Source organism: Cnephaeus nilssonii (genome assembly GCF_951640355.1).
Source record: "Cnephaeus nilssonii genome assembly, chromosome: 5".
NCBI lineage: Eukaryota > Metazoa > Chordata > Mammalia > Chiroptera > Vespertilionidae > Cnephaeus > Cnephaeus nilssonii.
In genome coordinates this window covers 71,798,088-71,814,545 of record NC_137076.1, presented here as the reverse complement: position 1 = coordinate 71,814,545, position 16,458 = coordinate 71,798,088, and positions in this window count along the sequence as shown.

Sequence of the window (16,458 nt, the reverse complement as noted above, 5' to 3'; positions counted from 1 at the left end):
TGATAGAGGAGATACCGCCCCCCCTGTTTTCCTTTGCGTTGCTCCTATGAGAGAGCTTGGGCATCTTTCCATACAAATCAGTGCCACTTGGTGTAATCAGAACCACGCAGAGTGAGGTGCCCTGGGGCCGGGCGCCATGGCTCTGGGCGGATTTTCTGTCTGGATGAGAGTGGAGTGAAGGCATCAGACCCTTGGGGTGTGGGGTAGACCCAGGGAGAGCATTCTCGGCAGAGGGGAGAGCAAAGGCTCAAAGGGCTGGGAGGCGGTGGGTGGGGTCTAGGCCTGAAGATGCTCCTCTTCGGTGTTACCCCTGCTCCCTGAGTCCCTGAGCCCATCAGGCTGTTTCCTCTGCTTCCAAGCACAGCTTGAGGTAAACCCGTGTTCCTGGTGGGTCTCTGCTCCCTAGGGCGGCATCTTCCAGGGTCCCCGAAGGGGGCCTGCCCCTCAGGCCTTTGGAGAGGTAGCCCCCATCACACCTCTTCGCCCCTCTGGCTCCCCTGCCCTCCCACCCATTCCTGCCACCAGCCAGGCAAGCGTACATCCTCATTAGCACGGTTCAGTGGCCAGCACTGGTAATTGATCTCCCGTTCGCCCACTGTGGACAGCAGCTAATGGGGATGAATGTGGCGGGAGGTGCCGCCGCCAAGGGATGCTCCTCCGGGGCCTGCGCGGGGCAGAGAGGTGGGTGGGCGGCGGTGATGCGCCTCGCAGGCCCATGGTTCAGCCGGGGAGTCGGCAGTTGCCTCTGCCCCGCCCCCCCCCCCCCCCCCCCGGCTGCCATTGGCTCCCACCCTGGGCCCTGGGGCAGGGCAGGTATGCAGGTGGGCAGAGGGGCTCTGGAATTCAGCTGCCCACTGGGGCAGTGGCAGGGGCCAGTCTAGGAGGTGTTCAAGGATGGCACCCCAGGAGTGTTGGGCCCCCCAGGCAAGTAAGGCAGGCAGTGTCCCCAATTAGTCCGATGTGGGGAGCAAGGCACACATTCCAAAGCTGCATCAAGCAGCCCCAGGGCTGGTCAGAAACAAGGATTTCGTCCGAGAGCCAGTCAACAAATACTTCAGTGCGTTCTGTGCGCCAGGCACTGGGTAGCCAGCTCTAAGGCAACCAAGACAGTGAAGACCGTCTTCCCCGGGTGCAGAGAGCTAGTCAGCAACTAGGAAAGTAGACACTGAAGATGGAATAAGAGGAGAAATGCTCAGGACCAAACGAACAGGGTTATGTGCTAGGGAGCGCCTGAATGGAGGTGGTGCTCAGGAGGGGACCTGGGAGGCCGCTCTGAGGAGGCACCATGTGAGCTGAGACCTGAACAGCCAGAGAGAAAAGCATGTCAGGAAAAGGGAACAGGCAGTGCAAAGGCCCTGAGGCGGGAATGAGCTTGGGGCGTTTGAGGACAAAGGAAGGGGCCTGTGTGGCTGGATGGTGGCCCATAAGGAGGAGATGAACTGAGAACTCAGTGGCAGTAAAGCAAGAAGGGTCATGGTTTAGGCCAGAAGCCAAGGTCAGGGGGGGGGTCATAGTGGACAGGACACCTTTCCTGCGGTGGTGTCGGCCATATACAAAGACAGGAGTAAGGTCCTGCCTGGATCAGCTGGGCTGGAGGACGCCGGAGGAGCCAGGCGGGGAGACCCCTGGTCGCTGTGCCTGCAGATTTGGGAGGGGGTGTCCCAGGGGTGTCTGAGCCAGCCTCCGCCTGACTGAGAGGAGACACAGAGGACTTCCTGGCCGTCCTGGGAGAAGGCATTCGCCCCTGCTGCAGGCATGACACAGTGACGGACGTGACACACAGCTCCGGTGGTCTTCCCAGCTGCTAACATCTATGGGTGAGTGCCACAGGGTAATAAAGCTCAATCCGAAGGCGGGCTGGATCAGCCTGTAGGCAAGGGGGCGCGCTCTAGAATGCGTACAGGGTTTGAAACATAAAACCCACGTGTGTTTTTATGGACAATTTAAGCAATTTTCGAAGGTAATCTCAGCTCTTCTCTTGATTTTTGCTGTAAGCGTGGACTTCCTGTCAAATGCCCAAGTTATCATTCCTGCAGGGCGGAGGTGTGTCCTGGACCCACAGGGGGCAGGTGTTTGCAAGCCAGGAGAGAGGGTCTCACGTGTAAGAACCGCATCAGACCCACCCCCGTTCTCTGAGGGCAGGTTCCTGCCCCCATATCCTTGCATAGTTTGTCCCCCAATGCACACTGCCACCCCCTCACTGATACTGGTCAGTTGCTTAAGAACCTACTTAAATGTTCCTTAATTCCCTCGCTGACCCTGGTCCTCCTTGCCCCCTCCTCCTAGGCTCCTGCATTCCCTTTACTCTAGCTCAATGTAGTATAGCTTTTGGATTACAGATCCCAGTAAAATATGGCCTTGAAAGAGCATTTGATAAATTTCAACAACTTATGATTTAAAAAAAATCACAATTTCTGCCCTAGCCGGTTTGGCTCAGTGGATAGTGTCGGCCCGCGGACTGAAGGGACGAAGGTTCGATTCGGTCAAGGGCTCGATCCCTGGCCCTGGTTGGGGTGTGTGGGAGGCAACCAATAGATGTGTTTCTCTCACATCGATGTTTCTCTCTCTCTGTCTCTCCCCCTTCCTTTTACTCTCTCTAGAAAATCAATGGAAAATATCCTCGGGTGAGGATTAACATGACAAAAAAAAAATAACAATTTCTTAACAACGAGAAACAAAAGGGAATTTCTTTAACCTGATAACAACATAGAACAAACATTACACTGAATGTTGAAACAGTAGCAGAAGTAGGACAAGGATGCTGAGGGTCAGTGCTGCCATTGGCATTATACGTGCGCCCAGCCAATGTGAAAACACAAGATGGTAAGCATGGAGGATAAAGGTTAGAAAGAAAGAGACGGGGCAGGGACCATCCCTTTATCTTTTTCCAATTAAGCGGATGCCTCACAAACGTTGATTAAATTGAAGGACAATTCAGTGTGTCCTCAAGTTCTTGAAAGGGGTGGGGAATAGAACAGATCCTCTAAAAGCCAAAGTCTGAGAAAATTCATTGCTCTCAAGAGATTTCATGATCATGGTCCTGCCAAAAAGATCGAAGCACAACATTTCCCTAAGACCAGAACTGAATGAGCGAGCTCTTGGGATGCCAGGGAAAGACTCAGTTTTTTAAAAAATATATTTTATTGATTTTTTACAGAGAGGAAGGGAGAGGGATAGAGTCAGAAACATTGATGGGAGAGAAACATCAAGAAGCTGCCTCCTGCACACTCCCTACTGGGGATGTGCCCACAACCAAGGTACATGCCCTTGACTGGAATTGAACCTGGGACCCTTCAGTCTGCAGGCCTACGCTCTATCCACTGAGTCAAACCGGTCAGGGTGAAAGACTCAGTTTTCAAAATAATTGGTGTTGGTCTAGAAACAGGGATAAGGTGTTAGGTCAGTGGAATCCCAGGGGCAGGAGGAGTAGACGGCCGCTGGATTCTGTACCAGGAGCAGAAAGCGTCTGGGCGGCGTCTTCTAACCTGTGGGAGCTGCAGGAGTCAGAGGCCTGGGCCCCAGGAAATCTTTCTACTCTTCCTCTTGGGACACCTAGAGTCAGAATATCCCGCTGCTTTCCATGGGGTTCTAGAATATTGGGTTTAATTTCCACTTCCCATCTATCGCCTGCGAGGTTCGGGTTCTTGATGGGTCTATGACATGCCCAGGAAAAGTAGCTCTGGCTCAAGGCAACTGTGTCTGCCTGGCCCCCATCTCTTCCTCCAACTTCTGGAAATGGCACCTGGGTTTCCTTTTAGGGAGAAATCCCGCCCATCCCTGGTCCATGTTCCTCAAGGGGAGTGGAAACAGGACCCAGGCTTTAGCAGTCAGCATGTTCCATCCCCGTGGCCGCGGAGAATTGGGCAAAGGATGGCTGCTGCTGAGTCTCTGCTGAAACAGAAAAGCTCCCTCTCCTGGGAGACCTTCCTGCCCACAGTCCCAGAGTGGAGGTGACACGAAGAAATCGGGTCAGGAGAGGGGGACCCGCCTTAGCCTGGTGACCACACTTGAGCCCTTGATCTAGTCCTGTCTGCTGCAGAGTTTTCCCGCTCTTTCCAAGGACAGGAGCAAATAACCCTCTCCTCCCCCCCCCCCCCTTTTGTCTAATCTTGTCCAAGTTGGGTTTCTTTTATCTACAACCAAAAGAGTTCTGACTGACACAGTGGGAATGAGTATGTCTGGGTGGGAGAAGCTGAAGATCCGGGTCATACATGCTGTCTCAGGGGGCCGGGGCTGGGGAGAAAATAGCTTCCGAATGAAGCCCATGTAGGCATGCTTGCCTCTTCCTTTGTCCTTGACGACCCTCCCAAGGGGGCTGCCCAAGATCCCAAGGAGAAAGCCAGACGATCAGACATCACGCTAAGTTGTTTTTGTAACGTCAAGTTCATTGAGGTGTAATTTACAAACAATAAACTGTTCCCATTTCAAGTGTATATTTCAATAAGTCTTCCAAGTTTATTCCCCTGCATAACCCCCACCGCAATCAAGATAGGGAACCATTCCCTCACCCAGAAGGTAGCTTGGGGTCCTTCCTCGTCGACCCCTGCCCCCACCCCCCACCTGTGATGCTTCCTGTCGCTGCGAGTTAGATTTTTTCCCACGTCTGTGAACTTACTTACCTGCTAAAATTTACTGTAACCCCCAAATCAACCCTCACGGTGCCTTTGTGGTCATTGGTGGACATGGGCAGAGCGGTGAGACATTTAGATGCCTGATGCACACGCTTCCAGCGGAGGGGGAACGAGGCCACGCTCCGCCTTCCTGGCCAGCGCTCACACGGCACACGTGTCCTTTCTGCCGTCCAGTCAGTGCCATGGCTTTCACACTTTTGTGGAGTTTTTTTTGTGTTTTTTTGTTGTGGTTTTGCTGTTTCGATTGGCCCTCAGGTGTGGTGTGGAAGTGCCCTCTAGTGTTTCTTAGAGCGAGAAGGCCGTGCTGTGCCTCAGGGAGGTCATACGACTGTTAGATGAACTTCGTTCAGACACGACTTGCAGTGCTGCTGGCCCTGAGTTCAATGTTAATGAACCAACGGTGCGTATTAAACAGCGTGTCTTTAAAGAGAAACACACACACAGCACAGTGACGTGCTGACCAGCTGATGACGACGCTGTGACCAGGGGCTCTCAGACGCCCGCCGCCCTCCTCAGGAGCAGCGCTCACTGCTCGCAGCTTCACGTCTGCAGGGACTTTGCAGAGCAGCGGCCACCGCGTGAGCGCGAGGCCCCTGTGGAAGCCGCACAGGCAGCCCCTGAGGCCGGCTCTGCCACGCGGCATCACGCTTTTGAGATTCACCCACGTCGGGGGGTGTATCCTGTGTCCGTCCCTTTGACTGCTGAGCCGTGTCCGTCGTGTGGGCACACCCGTGCCTTTCCTCGTTCCAGTGGGTGGTGTCCAGTGTTTGGCGACTGTGAAGAAAGCTGCTATGAACTTCCGTATACAAGTCTTTATGTGGACATATGTTTTTATTTCCTTCCAAGTATTTTCATATGAGCCAACATGTAGGTTAAATCCTCACCACTGCCAGGCGAAGCAGCGTTCTTTTCCATCAGGAGATGGGGCGCAGGGCTGTGGTGGCCTGCCCGGGGTCCCGCGGCTCCCGGCTCCCACCCTGTGTGCTGCCTCTTCCCTGGCGGGTCCCAGCCAGGCCCGGCCCAGTGCCGGGGTGGGAAGGACCTGGGCGCTGTCACCGTCTCCCCGGGCCTCGGGCTCCCCAGCTGCGTGGAGTGCGGTTACAGTCCCCTCCGAGGAGCCCTGGGGTCTCCAAGCCTGAGAGCCTAGCCCTGCTGCAGGCCTGAGCAATGGGACCAGGCCCAAGGGAGGCTGAGCTGGGCTGGAGCCAGGAGTGACCGAGCCAGGGCCTGGCTTGTCAGCTTGTGGGGCTACGCTGCCCGCATCCACGCCCCGTGCTGGAGGTAACAAGTTTTTCTCTTCGGGCTCCTCCTCCTCCACCAGCTGCAGCCGCCTGGGGACTGTCTACCAAGGCCTGATTCTGGCGAAAGGCGGATCCCAGGTCCATCTCTGGTCCCACGGCTTTGAGCCCAGGTAGAGGGCGGCCTGACACAAGGCTGAGCAGTGGCCGGAGCAGGCTCTGAGCAGCTCTTGCCTGGACGTTCCGCCTGCTGTTACTCGGGGGGCTGCCCGACAGCCTTCCAGCGCACCCCGGAGCTTTCTGTTGCTCACAGCCTGTTACCCTGCACCAAGCTCACTGTTCCCCTGCCTGCGGCTGGGGGCCTCAGCTCGCCTGTCTCTCAGGAGACTCGTCCTGTGGACTGTCCTTGGCGTGCGGAAACCAGGAGAGGGAGAGCCTGGGGTTTAGGAGCAGCCGGAGCAGAGGAAGAGACTCAGGCTTAGGGAGAGAAGACTCAGGTTTGGGTCCTGACTTGTTGCTCGCCCTCTGGGGCTCACCTTCCTGGTCTGTGAGATGGGCACCCTTCGTCCCGTTTCATTCACTGTCTCCTGTGGGCAGGTGGCCTCCCTGTGCTGGGGAGACGGGTGGAGGAGCCAGCTCGATGGGCCTGCCCTGTTGGGAGAGGGTCAGACAGTGAGATGTCACCGTTGGGCAAGATGACAGAGCAAGTCCCACTGCCTTGGCGGCCAACGAGGGGCATTGTCCAGACCGTGGTCAGTCCTGTGCCAGAAACGGCCCTGGGCGGCCGTAAGCAAGGGGCGTTTACTGGGAGGAAAGGGCAGAAATCAGGACAGCACTGGGGGTGTAAGCAGGGAGACCTCAACGCAAAGTCTCTTCAGGGGGTGGTCGTCAGGTTGGAAAATTCTGCTGAAGAGTCAGAACCACGGAGAGGAGCCCGCCTGGCTTCACCAGCTGAGTCAGTGCCCCCCCCCCCCCGCCCCCCGCCGCCCTCTCCCGCACACGGTCTCACGATGGACAGCCCCCGGGACGGCCTGTGATGCTGGGGTGAGGCCTCGGTGCTGTGCCCTCAAAAAGTGGGGAAAAGCAGGGAAGGAAAAGGCCATAGGTGCTTCCTGTTGTCAGTCAGGGACTCACAGAAGGCCCCGCAGATCGACAGGAAACCGAACTGTGAGCACAGAAGGCTCAGAAGAGGGGTGCCTCCCCTGCACCCCGCACCCAGGAGTGGCTGCCCTTGGGAAGGGCTTCCCGCCTGTCCTTTCGCTGACGCAGCACGGGAACCCAGGCGGGGCTCCAGGTGCGTGCGGTGCATGCAGGCTCAACGAGTGAGACTCCGCACGCGCTGCGGCTCCGAGGCTGCTGCCAAGTCCTCCCCCGAGGCTCCTGCCTTCCGAGATTCACGGTCAGGTAGTGGAGAGGGGCGTGCCCTGTTCCAGAGACCGCGCCAGACACGGGTTGCAGCCCTGTCGCTGAGGCATGTGGCCAGTGCCATGGGGAGGCCCAGGTAGGGGTCAGCCCAGACAGGAGGTGGGGCTTTCGGCTGAGGAGGGGTGCGAGGCTGTGGCAGAGAGGGGGGGCATTCAGGGGAGAGGGCTGGCCTTTGATTTGGGGACACTGCCTCTTTCCCAGGGTCTTGCAGGGAGCTGGGTGCTGGTAGGCAGGCACAGAACTGTCTGGTGGGTCAGCTGGGGTGGGGGTGGCCAGGCAGGAACCGGAGGAAAGGGGTGGGAGGAGAGGGAACCTTGGGAGCGGGGAGAGGTGAGGAGATGGGGGCTGCAGGCCCCTGCCAGCTGCGGAGGACACCCCAAGGTTACCTTGGCCTGTGGCTCTGGGCGGAAGCGGCTGCCAGCGATGACAACAGCGAACCAGCAGCCTCTCTGAGTTTTATTATCATTCAAATGAGGACGTGGAGAGGTATTTCATTTGATTGGTAGAATAATAGGAGCCATTTATCTACCTTCTCTCAACCTTTCATATCTGTTTCACTATTTTATGGGATCACATACATCATAGTAAAGGCAAAAATGTGTGTTTTTTTTTTTTTTACTCCTGACTTGGGGCTGGGGGTGCAGCAGGGATGGGAAGGAGGCGCTCAGAGTGGCTGGCAGGCGCCGAAGGAAATGAAATCGAAAAAGACTATTATTGGTGACAGACAGTCACATCGGAGGGAATAAGGAACTCCCCAGCGAGGCCTGGATGAGGAGTTTTAAATGGAAGATCTAACAGCTCCAGCTCTGGGGCCTGCGGAGAGAGGGGCTGAATGAAGGCCTTCGGGGCGGGGAGACAGGCGGGGGGCGGGGAGCAAGGCTGGCGCTGGGGGGCACGTGGCCCAGCTGTTGGAATTCTCCGCCTTTCTTCAGTTATGATAAATTACACGTCACACAAGGATCTGTTCTCCTTTTGAAAAAATTAGAACATTCCAGGTGCCGCCCCCTGTGACCACAAGCCCCAACGCCACCCCTTCTTCCCCTTCCCCAGAGGTAACTGCTATTACCATTTTTTCTCCTTGATTTTACAAATATATAAATAGACCTTAAGAGAGGCACTCTTTAAAAAAAAATCCTCAGCCAAGGATAGTGTTTTTATTTTTATTGATTTTAGAGAGAGAGGAAGAGAGAGAAACATCGATTGGTTGCTTTCCCTACGTACCCCAACTGTGGCTTGACCCTGCAGCCTAGGTATGTGCCCTGACCAGGAATGGAACCCAAACCTTTTGGTGTACAGGACGATGCTCCAACCAATGGAACCACTCAGCCAGGGCAAAAGAGGCATTCTTTAGCCCTAGCTGGTTTGGTTCAGTGGATAGAGTGTCAGCCTGCGGACTGAAGGGTCCTGGGTTCGATTCCGGTCAAGGGCACATGCCCGGGTTGCGGGCTCCATCCCCAGTAGGGGGTGTGCAAGAGGCAGCCAATCAATGATTCTCTCTCATCATTGATGTTTCTCTCTCTCTCTCCCTTCCCCTTCCTTTCTGAAATCAATAAAAAAATATATTTTTAAAAAGGGGCCTTCTTTAGTGGATTTCTCTTTTCTTTCTTAAACAGTATCATCCGGCTCCTTGCTTTCTGCACTCAATGTGCACACACTCGGTGTGCGCAGATCTGCGTGGGTCTCCCTCCCAGCCCAAGCCCGTGTGTTAGCCACCCATGTCCCTGAGGAGCAGTTGGGTGGCTTCCAGCTTTTCACAATTAGAAGCCATGCTGCAAGGATCCCTGGCCTCTTCCTGGGCAGCAGGCCAGATTCCCGAGGGCAGGTGAGCAGTGACCTTCTGGCGGGGAGGGGTGTGCATTTTCAGCTGGGACTTTACAAAGGCATAAACACAGGAACCTGGGAGGTTTGGCCCGGCAGCGGCTCCTCCAGCCCCGGCGTCAGCCCCTGGGCCTCGCTCACCAACTACTGGCCTGTGCTCTCCATTCACGAGTCCTCTTGGCTTCTGTGCGGCAGGCTGAGCCGTTTATCGGGCCTCTGCTACCAGGCTTTTGGATGCCTGGATGGACTGTCCCAGCGGGAGGGACCTGCCTCTGCCGCCATCCCCCAGCACCCAGGTGTGGCTCAGCCCGGGGTCATCGGAACGGTTTGTCTCCCTGGGTGTGGCTTCACCCAGCCAGCCCGGGGCAGGGGATCCTGAGGTCGTTCAGTGCGGGCTGGTGCTGCCTGCAGTGCCCTCCTGCCTGTCACACTCCCACCACCCCAGCAACCAGACCGGGCCCGAGGGGTGCAGGCCCGGCAGAGACGCAGAGAGAAAGTAAAGGTGTTAAAACGTAGCCTTTTAGCTTCCAAAGGCCCAGGTCCCTTCACAAACAGCAAATCTGGGACACTCCCGGCCTCATGGTGTTTTGCCCTCACCACAGAGAGATGAGGTTAAAACTTCTGGGAAAGAGGCGTATGGGGAGTGAGAGCAGTGAGCTGGGCCTGCTGGGCTCTGCTGGGTGTTGGGGGGACTGGAGCGGGGGGGGGAGGGGAGGCAGGTCCCAGGCTGGGGCTGGGGAGGATTATCCCTCGGGGGAGTAGGGCATCTGATTGAGGGGATACCTGGCTGAGAGAGGCTCCCAGGTACCCTGAGCTCTGATGAGGTGTTGTGACAGCAGACAAGGGTTAGAGTGCTTGAAGCGAGGGCCCTAGACAGTGGGGTGAGCCTCCAGCCCCAGAGCAGGGGGAGCAGCCAGGTTCCCCGGGGGGAGTGTGGCCCCGAGGGGCCTCCCGGTTGTGACGAGGGAAGAGCACCACCACACCGTCTTGGCCTTCTCAGCAGGACCAGATGGGGACACAGACACCTCGCTGGCTGCCAGCGCCGAAGGGAGATGGCAGCCAAGAGCCAGACAGCCCCGTGTATGTCTCGGGGGTGCCCGCAGGGTTGACAAGGACCTGTGACCCACCTGCCACCATGTTCTGGCACCACTAATACTCGCTAGAATCCAGGGACAAGGAGGTCGGGGAGGGGGACCCTGAACCAACTGAGTTGACCCTAATTGAGCTAACCAGGACTCATTTTCTGCTGCTGGCGGAAAAACGGGGATTTTAAATAAAGAGGAGGAATTGTGCACCTGACACCTGTATAATTTTATTGACCAGTGTCACCCCAGGGCGTTCAATGGAAAGGGGAGAGAGGAGAGAGGGGAGTCCTGGCAGCAGGAAGACACAGTGTGGTTTTGGCACATTGGGGTAGTGTCTGACTATTCGTACCCACAACCCATGGCTTCATTCAGGACAGTGACTGGGACTGCCCTGGGGTCACGAAGGCAGCATGGCAGGCTCTCCCTGCCCGCCCCCCCCCCCCCGGGGGACCTGCCGATGAATGCTGGCTGGACCTGGACGTGCCGTCCCCACTCTCTCTCCCCAGGACCCATCCATCGGCAGCAGCAGGTGCTGGGGGGAAGGGGCCGAGCGAGAGGTGAGCAGAGGGATCTGTTTGGTGAGACACCGACAGGAGCCGATGAGGAGGAGGGAGGCAGGAGGGTAAGGGAGCCGGCGGACCAGACAGTCAGCGGGGAGGCCTGGAGGGGGCTGTGGGGGCGGAGGGAGGCGTCCTTGGAGAGACACCACGGGGCTGGGGCGAGGACTCAGCAGACTTGGCAGCTTCGGGACCCTGGGCCAGTCCCTCAGCCCTCTGAGCCCTTAGGTCCGCCCCCAGAGGGTGGGCACACCTCACTGGGAACTTCCGTTTCTGACTGGGCGGGGCTGGCCCTGGCCTCTGGCTTCAGGGGTGAGTAGGTGACCCAGGCAGGGCCCACAGGCTACTTCTGGCTCCGTCGTGGGCTTTCCCCGGGCGGTGAGAGTGGGTGTGGAGCGGTGAGCCGCTGGGCAGCTCTGTGGAGAGGGGTCTGTCTGAGAAGGACTTTACCGCAGGGGAAAGCAGAGCGGAGAGCTGGAAGGAGTGGGTCCGTCTCAGTCAGTCAGGCTGCCATCACAGAACACCGTGGACTGGGTGGCTCCAACAACAGACGGTTGCTTGTTTGTTTGTTGAATTTTTTTGTTACATAAACAAACCCATTGGTTTCAGATTGTGGCGCTTCCCCTGGTCTGTCGGTCCTCAGTCTCCTGGCGGCAGGCTGTACTGTGAGGGCGGAAGCGGTGTGGGTCCCAGTCTCTCTGTCCTGCCCCCTGAAAGGGGTTCTTACAGCTGCTCCTGGGGCTGCTGGGTGGGGTCTCTGCGGGCCCCGCTGCTCCCCAGGCCTCACCTCGAAAGGTCTCACCTCCAAGGTGAGGGAGGCACAGTCCTGATGCCTGGGACCCCAAATTCCTCTCTCCCACCCCACTCCAGGGCCCTCCCTAGCGGGGAGAGGGGTGGGGGGGATTTGGGGGAGTCTCCCCATTTTGCTTTGACCAGACACTGCCCGGATTTGTTGCCTTAGGCCAGTGGTCGGCAAACCGCGGCTCGTGAGCCACATGCGGCTCTTTGGCCCCTTGAGTGTTCTAACGCCACTTCTTCAAATTAGACTCGCCCAGGCCGAAAACTGACTTCTGCGCATGGGCCACCAAGTTTCAATCGCACTGTACGTGCGCGCCCGCACGTGGTATTTTGTGGAAGAGCCACACTCAAGGGGCCAAAGAGCCGCATGTGGCCGTGGTTTGCTGACCGCTGCCTTAGGCCGCCCTGGACTCCGTGGGGTCCTCAGAGAATGGGGGGAAGAGGAGAAGCAGGGGGAGCAAGTGGTGAAAGGAAGAAGCTGATGGCACCTCCACTTCTCAGGATGAACCGGCAGGGGAGCGAATCTGAGGGGCTCTGGGTGCCCAGCCTGTGTGAGCAAGGCTGGTCCAAGGTGGGAGGGTGCTGAGGGGGTGAGGGCCGGGCAGCGGCTTCCTCTTGCTTTGAGAAGCGCAGGCCGAGCTAGATCCCTGGTGTCCACAGATGGAGGCTGCACTGCAGCTCGGCTCCAGGCCCAAGCTCCGGGGATGGTCAGGGAGGACCCACCCGGTGCCGCCTCTGCAGCCCGCCCGCCTGCCCGCCCCCCCTTTTCACTTCGCTGACTCCTCATCAGATTTCCCATCTCAGCCTCCAGCCCCCACCTCCGGGCCCAGCAACGCTTAATTTCCCTCTCTCGGCCGCAATTTATTATTTAAGTCCACAGAGCGGCCAGGGTGAAGCAGGCTGCCTGGGGGACCGCTGCAATGGAGAAAAGAGACCGGCCTTGGTGGGGTCTCCTAGGGCGACAGGAGGAGACAGGCTGGGGGGGGGTGGGCAGTCCTGGGGGTCCAGTGCCCAGGGAGGCAGCTGAGCTGAGCCCGAGGCCCGGGGGTGAGCCCGTTGCCAGCTCAGGCTGTCCGGGAAGGCCTCACCACCCAGGCGGCTCCTTGAAGGGTGGGGACATGGTAGCACCCACGCCCACCCCAGGCCCTTCTGCACCAGCTTCCAAGAGGGTTTGCGTTGCCAAGATCGAGCTGCAGGCAGCCCCCAGGCTGGAGGGGTTTTGAGGCTCCCAGGACGAGCGGATATAAAGGAAACCAGAGCTGCATTTAACATCCAGAGATTTCACATCAACACCTGGGTTTCTAGCTTCTGAAAACCTAACTGGCCGTCAACACTGAGCTGCCTTCGCCAAGGCACGCGTGGCTGCAGCCCCATTTGAAAGGGGCCTGTGGTGGCATTAGCCAGAGCCCTGCCTCCCTCTTCCCTCACCGAGGGGCCTGTGTGACCCTGGGGCCTCTGGGGTGGGGACCCCTGCTAACGTGCAGCACAGCAGAGGCCAGAAAGTCGAGCCCCGTCCTCCCCCCTCGGCTGTTCTGGGGGGTACTGGAAGGCAAGGACTCTTCCTCTCTCTGCATCTCTGTACATTACGCATTGTAATGCCCAGCCCGGCGCCTGGCACCTGAAGGTGCTGAACAAATGCCCTTGCAATGAGCAGCTGGATGAATGAGTGAAGGGATGGTGACGCCGGGGCAGGGTTATGAGGCTGAATGCTGTTTGAAAAGATGAGTCTGAATTGCAGGCCAAAGACGCAGAGGGACATAGGCTACGGCCCCGAGGAGTCCAGGATGCATGGGGTGGGGTGGGGGTGAGTGTGGGAAGGTCACCTGGGCGGGGAGGTCACCCAGGCTGGCCCAAAGGCCATGTGGAGGAGCTGGGATTTATTATCTAATCACCTGAACTTAAAAAACCTAGAGTCTGGGACCCCCACTCCACACCCACTGAGTCAGACTCTTCGAGGGACGGGGGTGACAATCTGTTTCTAAAATGTGCCCCAGGTAGGGGACATGCATAGGCCTGGGACTCGGGCTGTGTGGCTGGGAAGTGGCCATTTGTGCCACGGGTCTGCTGCTGTGTCCACCCCCTTCCTGCCTCCACACCACCTGGGGCCACCTGTCACCCTTCTGAGTGTGGGTCAGGCCCTGGGCGTCCATCGTAGCCACTCACCGTGTTTTAAGGAAGGAAGGAAAAGTATGAAGTGACTGTGTTTGCTTTGCCTAAGCAAAGTCCATTTATAAAGTGCAGCACTTGTTTAAGAGGGAGAAACAGTTATTGACAAAATATAAGAAAATAAATTAAAGCAACAGTTCTTTAAAAGGGCCCTGTCCAATCATTTGATATTTTTCCCCTTCTTCCCTCAAAGGCCAGAATGACATAATCAATCTTGTTGTTCTTTTGTCTGTATCATTACAGTTTTTTCTTAAGTAGAGGGAAAAAGAGGAAGAGAGGAAGGAAGGAAAAAAGGAAGGAAGGAGAGAAGGAAGAAAGGAAGGAAGGAAGGGAGGAAGGGAGGGAGAGAGGAAGGAAGGGAGGAAATCAATGGAAGGAGTGAGAGGTCGCCTGCAGCACCATCACCTCCTGCCCCACCGCGGGTCTCACTCCGTTCTCTGTCTCCCCTGCCCCAGCCCTTCTTGTCCTGTTGGCAGCCCAGCCACCCTGCCCCAGCCTAGCCCTCCACATGGCACCAGCGTGCTTGGTCAGCTCCTGCCAATTCCATGACCCACAGGTTTCTGGCCCTGGTCAGAATTCGTAAGGGAGGCAATCAATCAATGTTTCTCTGTCACATCGATGTTTCTCTCCCTCCCTTCCTCTCTCCCCTCTCTTTTCCTCTATCTCTAAAATCAATAAAAATATACTTTAGTCTGGCCAGCGTGGCTCAGGGGTTGAGCGTCGACCTATGAACCAGGAGGTCCTGTTCAATTCCAGGTCAGGGCACATGCCTGGGTTACAGGCTTGACCCCCAGTAGGGGGCGTGCAGGAGGCAGTCAATCAGTGATTCTCATCATTGATGTTTCCCTCTCTCTCTCCCTCCCTCTCTCTCTCTCTCTTCCTTTCTCTCTGAAATCAATATATATATACTAGAAGCCCGATGCATGAAGATTTGTGCAAGAATGGGTCTTCCTTCCCCTGGCTGCCAGCACTGCCTTCGCTCCGACTGGAGCCGCCTTTCCACCTTCCCACGCTGCCCAGAGGCCCGGAGTGGCTGGGGTGGTGCAGAACACCTGCGACGTTGCAAGCATCCCGCCCCGGCCACTCAGCACCCGTGTATGCAAATTAACCCACCATCTTTGTTTGGTTAATTTGCATACACACTCCTGATTGGCTGGTGGGTGTTGTGAAGGTATAGTCAATTTGCATCTTTCTCTTTTATTAGTGTGTGTGTGTGTGTGTGTGTGTGTGTATATATATATATATATATACTTTAAAAATAAGTAAATAAAATGTCTTGGGGAAGAAAAAGTAACACCGGATCCGTGGTAAGTTTAATATTTTTTCCCACGCCAGTATTCCCTGGGCTGAGTTCAGTGCAGCCTGAAACTCTGAAGTGGGTGTTGCCATCTATGCAGAGAGCTCCAGGAAAAGCCCTCTCATTCTGGCTTGAGGACCAAGAAAAGGGTCACCCATTGCTTCAAGTCTCCTGTTTGTCTTCTGTTTTCTTTCCCCTCTTTTCCATTCTCTTGCACCCCAGCCCCAAAGCAATCATGTGTTGGCAGCAGTAGAAGCAGCAGCAGGAGCATCATGGGCGGCAGGAGCCTGCAATTCTGAAGGAGGGAACCTTCCTCTCCGGTGGGAGGAGCCATGGTCCACGAGGGTGGGCAAGCCCCTCTCTCAGCTGCTGGGGCTCAACACAAGCACTTACAGGAGGAACACAGCGAGGAGAAGGAAATACACCTCCAGCTTTCTGGCCTGAGAACTGGAAAAGGGAACCTCAGGGGACTGGAAAGTCCAGGAATGATCACAGGGGAAGGAGGGAAAGCACCCCTTAAAGTTGTTTGTGAAATCCTGAGCTCACCCCAAACTGTACAAGGTTTGACCCTGAACAGTGTACAGAAACCTGAGAACTAGAAGGAAAAGACCATTGTCCAAATCCCAGATTGGCCATGAGCTGGTGCATTAATGGGACAGATCCAAATAGCGCTTCAAAAACTTTGAAAATGAACTGACATTTGAACCACAGCCTACAGGAGGTTGGTGGGAACCCAACTGGGTCAATTGCCTGCTGAAAGAAAAATAGCAAAATTGCACTAGTCAGAAAGAACCAGAAAAATCTCAACTCACTTGGGAAAAGACAGTCAACAGATGCCAATGCTGAGATGACTTTGCTGAGATAGCGAAGATTTTACACCAGTTATTATAAAAGTGGTTCAATAGAAAAAAGGCAAACGCTCTTGAAATGAATAGAAAGATCGAAAGTCTCAGCACAGAAATAGAAGATATCAAGAAGAACTAAATGAAAATTCAGAAGTAAAAAACGAATAACAAATGATAAACACTGGATGGGCTCAAGAGCAGAATGGAGATGATAGAAGAAATAGGCAGTGAATTTGAAGATAGACAAACAGAAGTTATCTAATCTGAGTAACAGAAGAAAAAGAGTGGAAAAATAAATGAACGGAGTCTCAGGGAATTGTGGGACAATTGCAAAAGGCCTTGGAGTTGTGGAAATAGAAGAAAAAGAGTGGGGTCTAGAAAAACATATTTAAAGAAATAATGATAAAGTTTTCCAAATTTGGTGAAAAACAGAAACATACAGATTTAAGAAGCTCAGTAAATCCAAAACAGGATAAATACAAATAAATCTATGCCTAGACACACCATAATTTTTAAAAATATATTTTTTATTGATTTCAAAGAGGAAGGGAGAGGCAGAGAGAGAGAGAGATCAAAATATCAATGATGAGAGAGAATC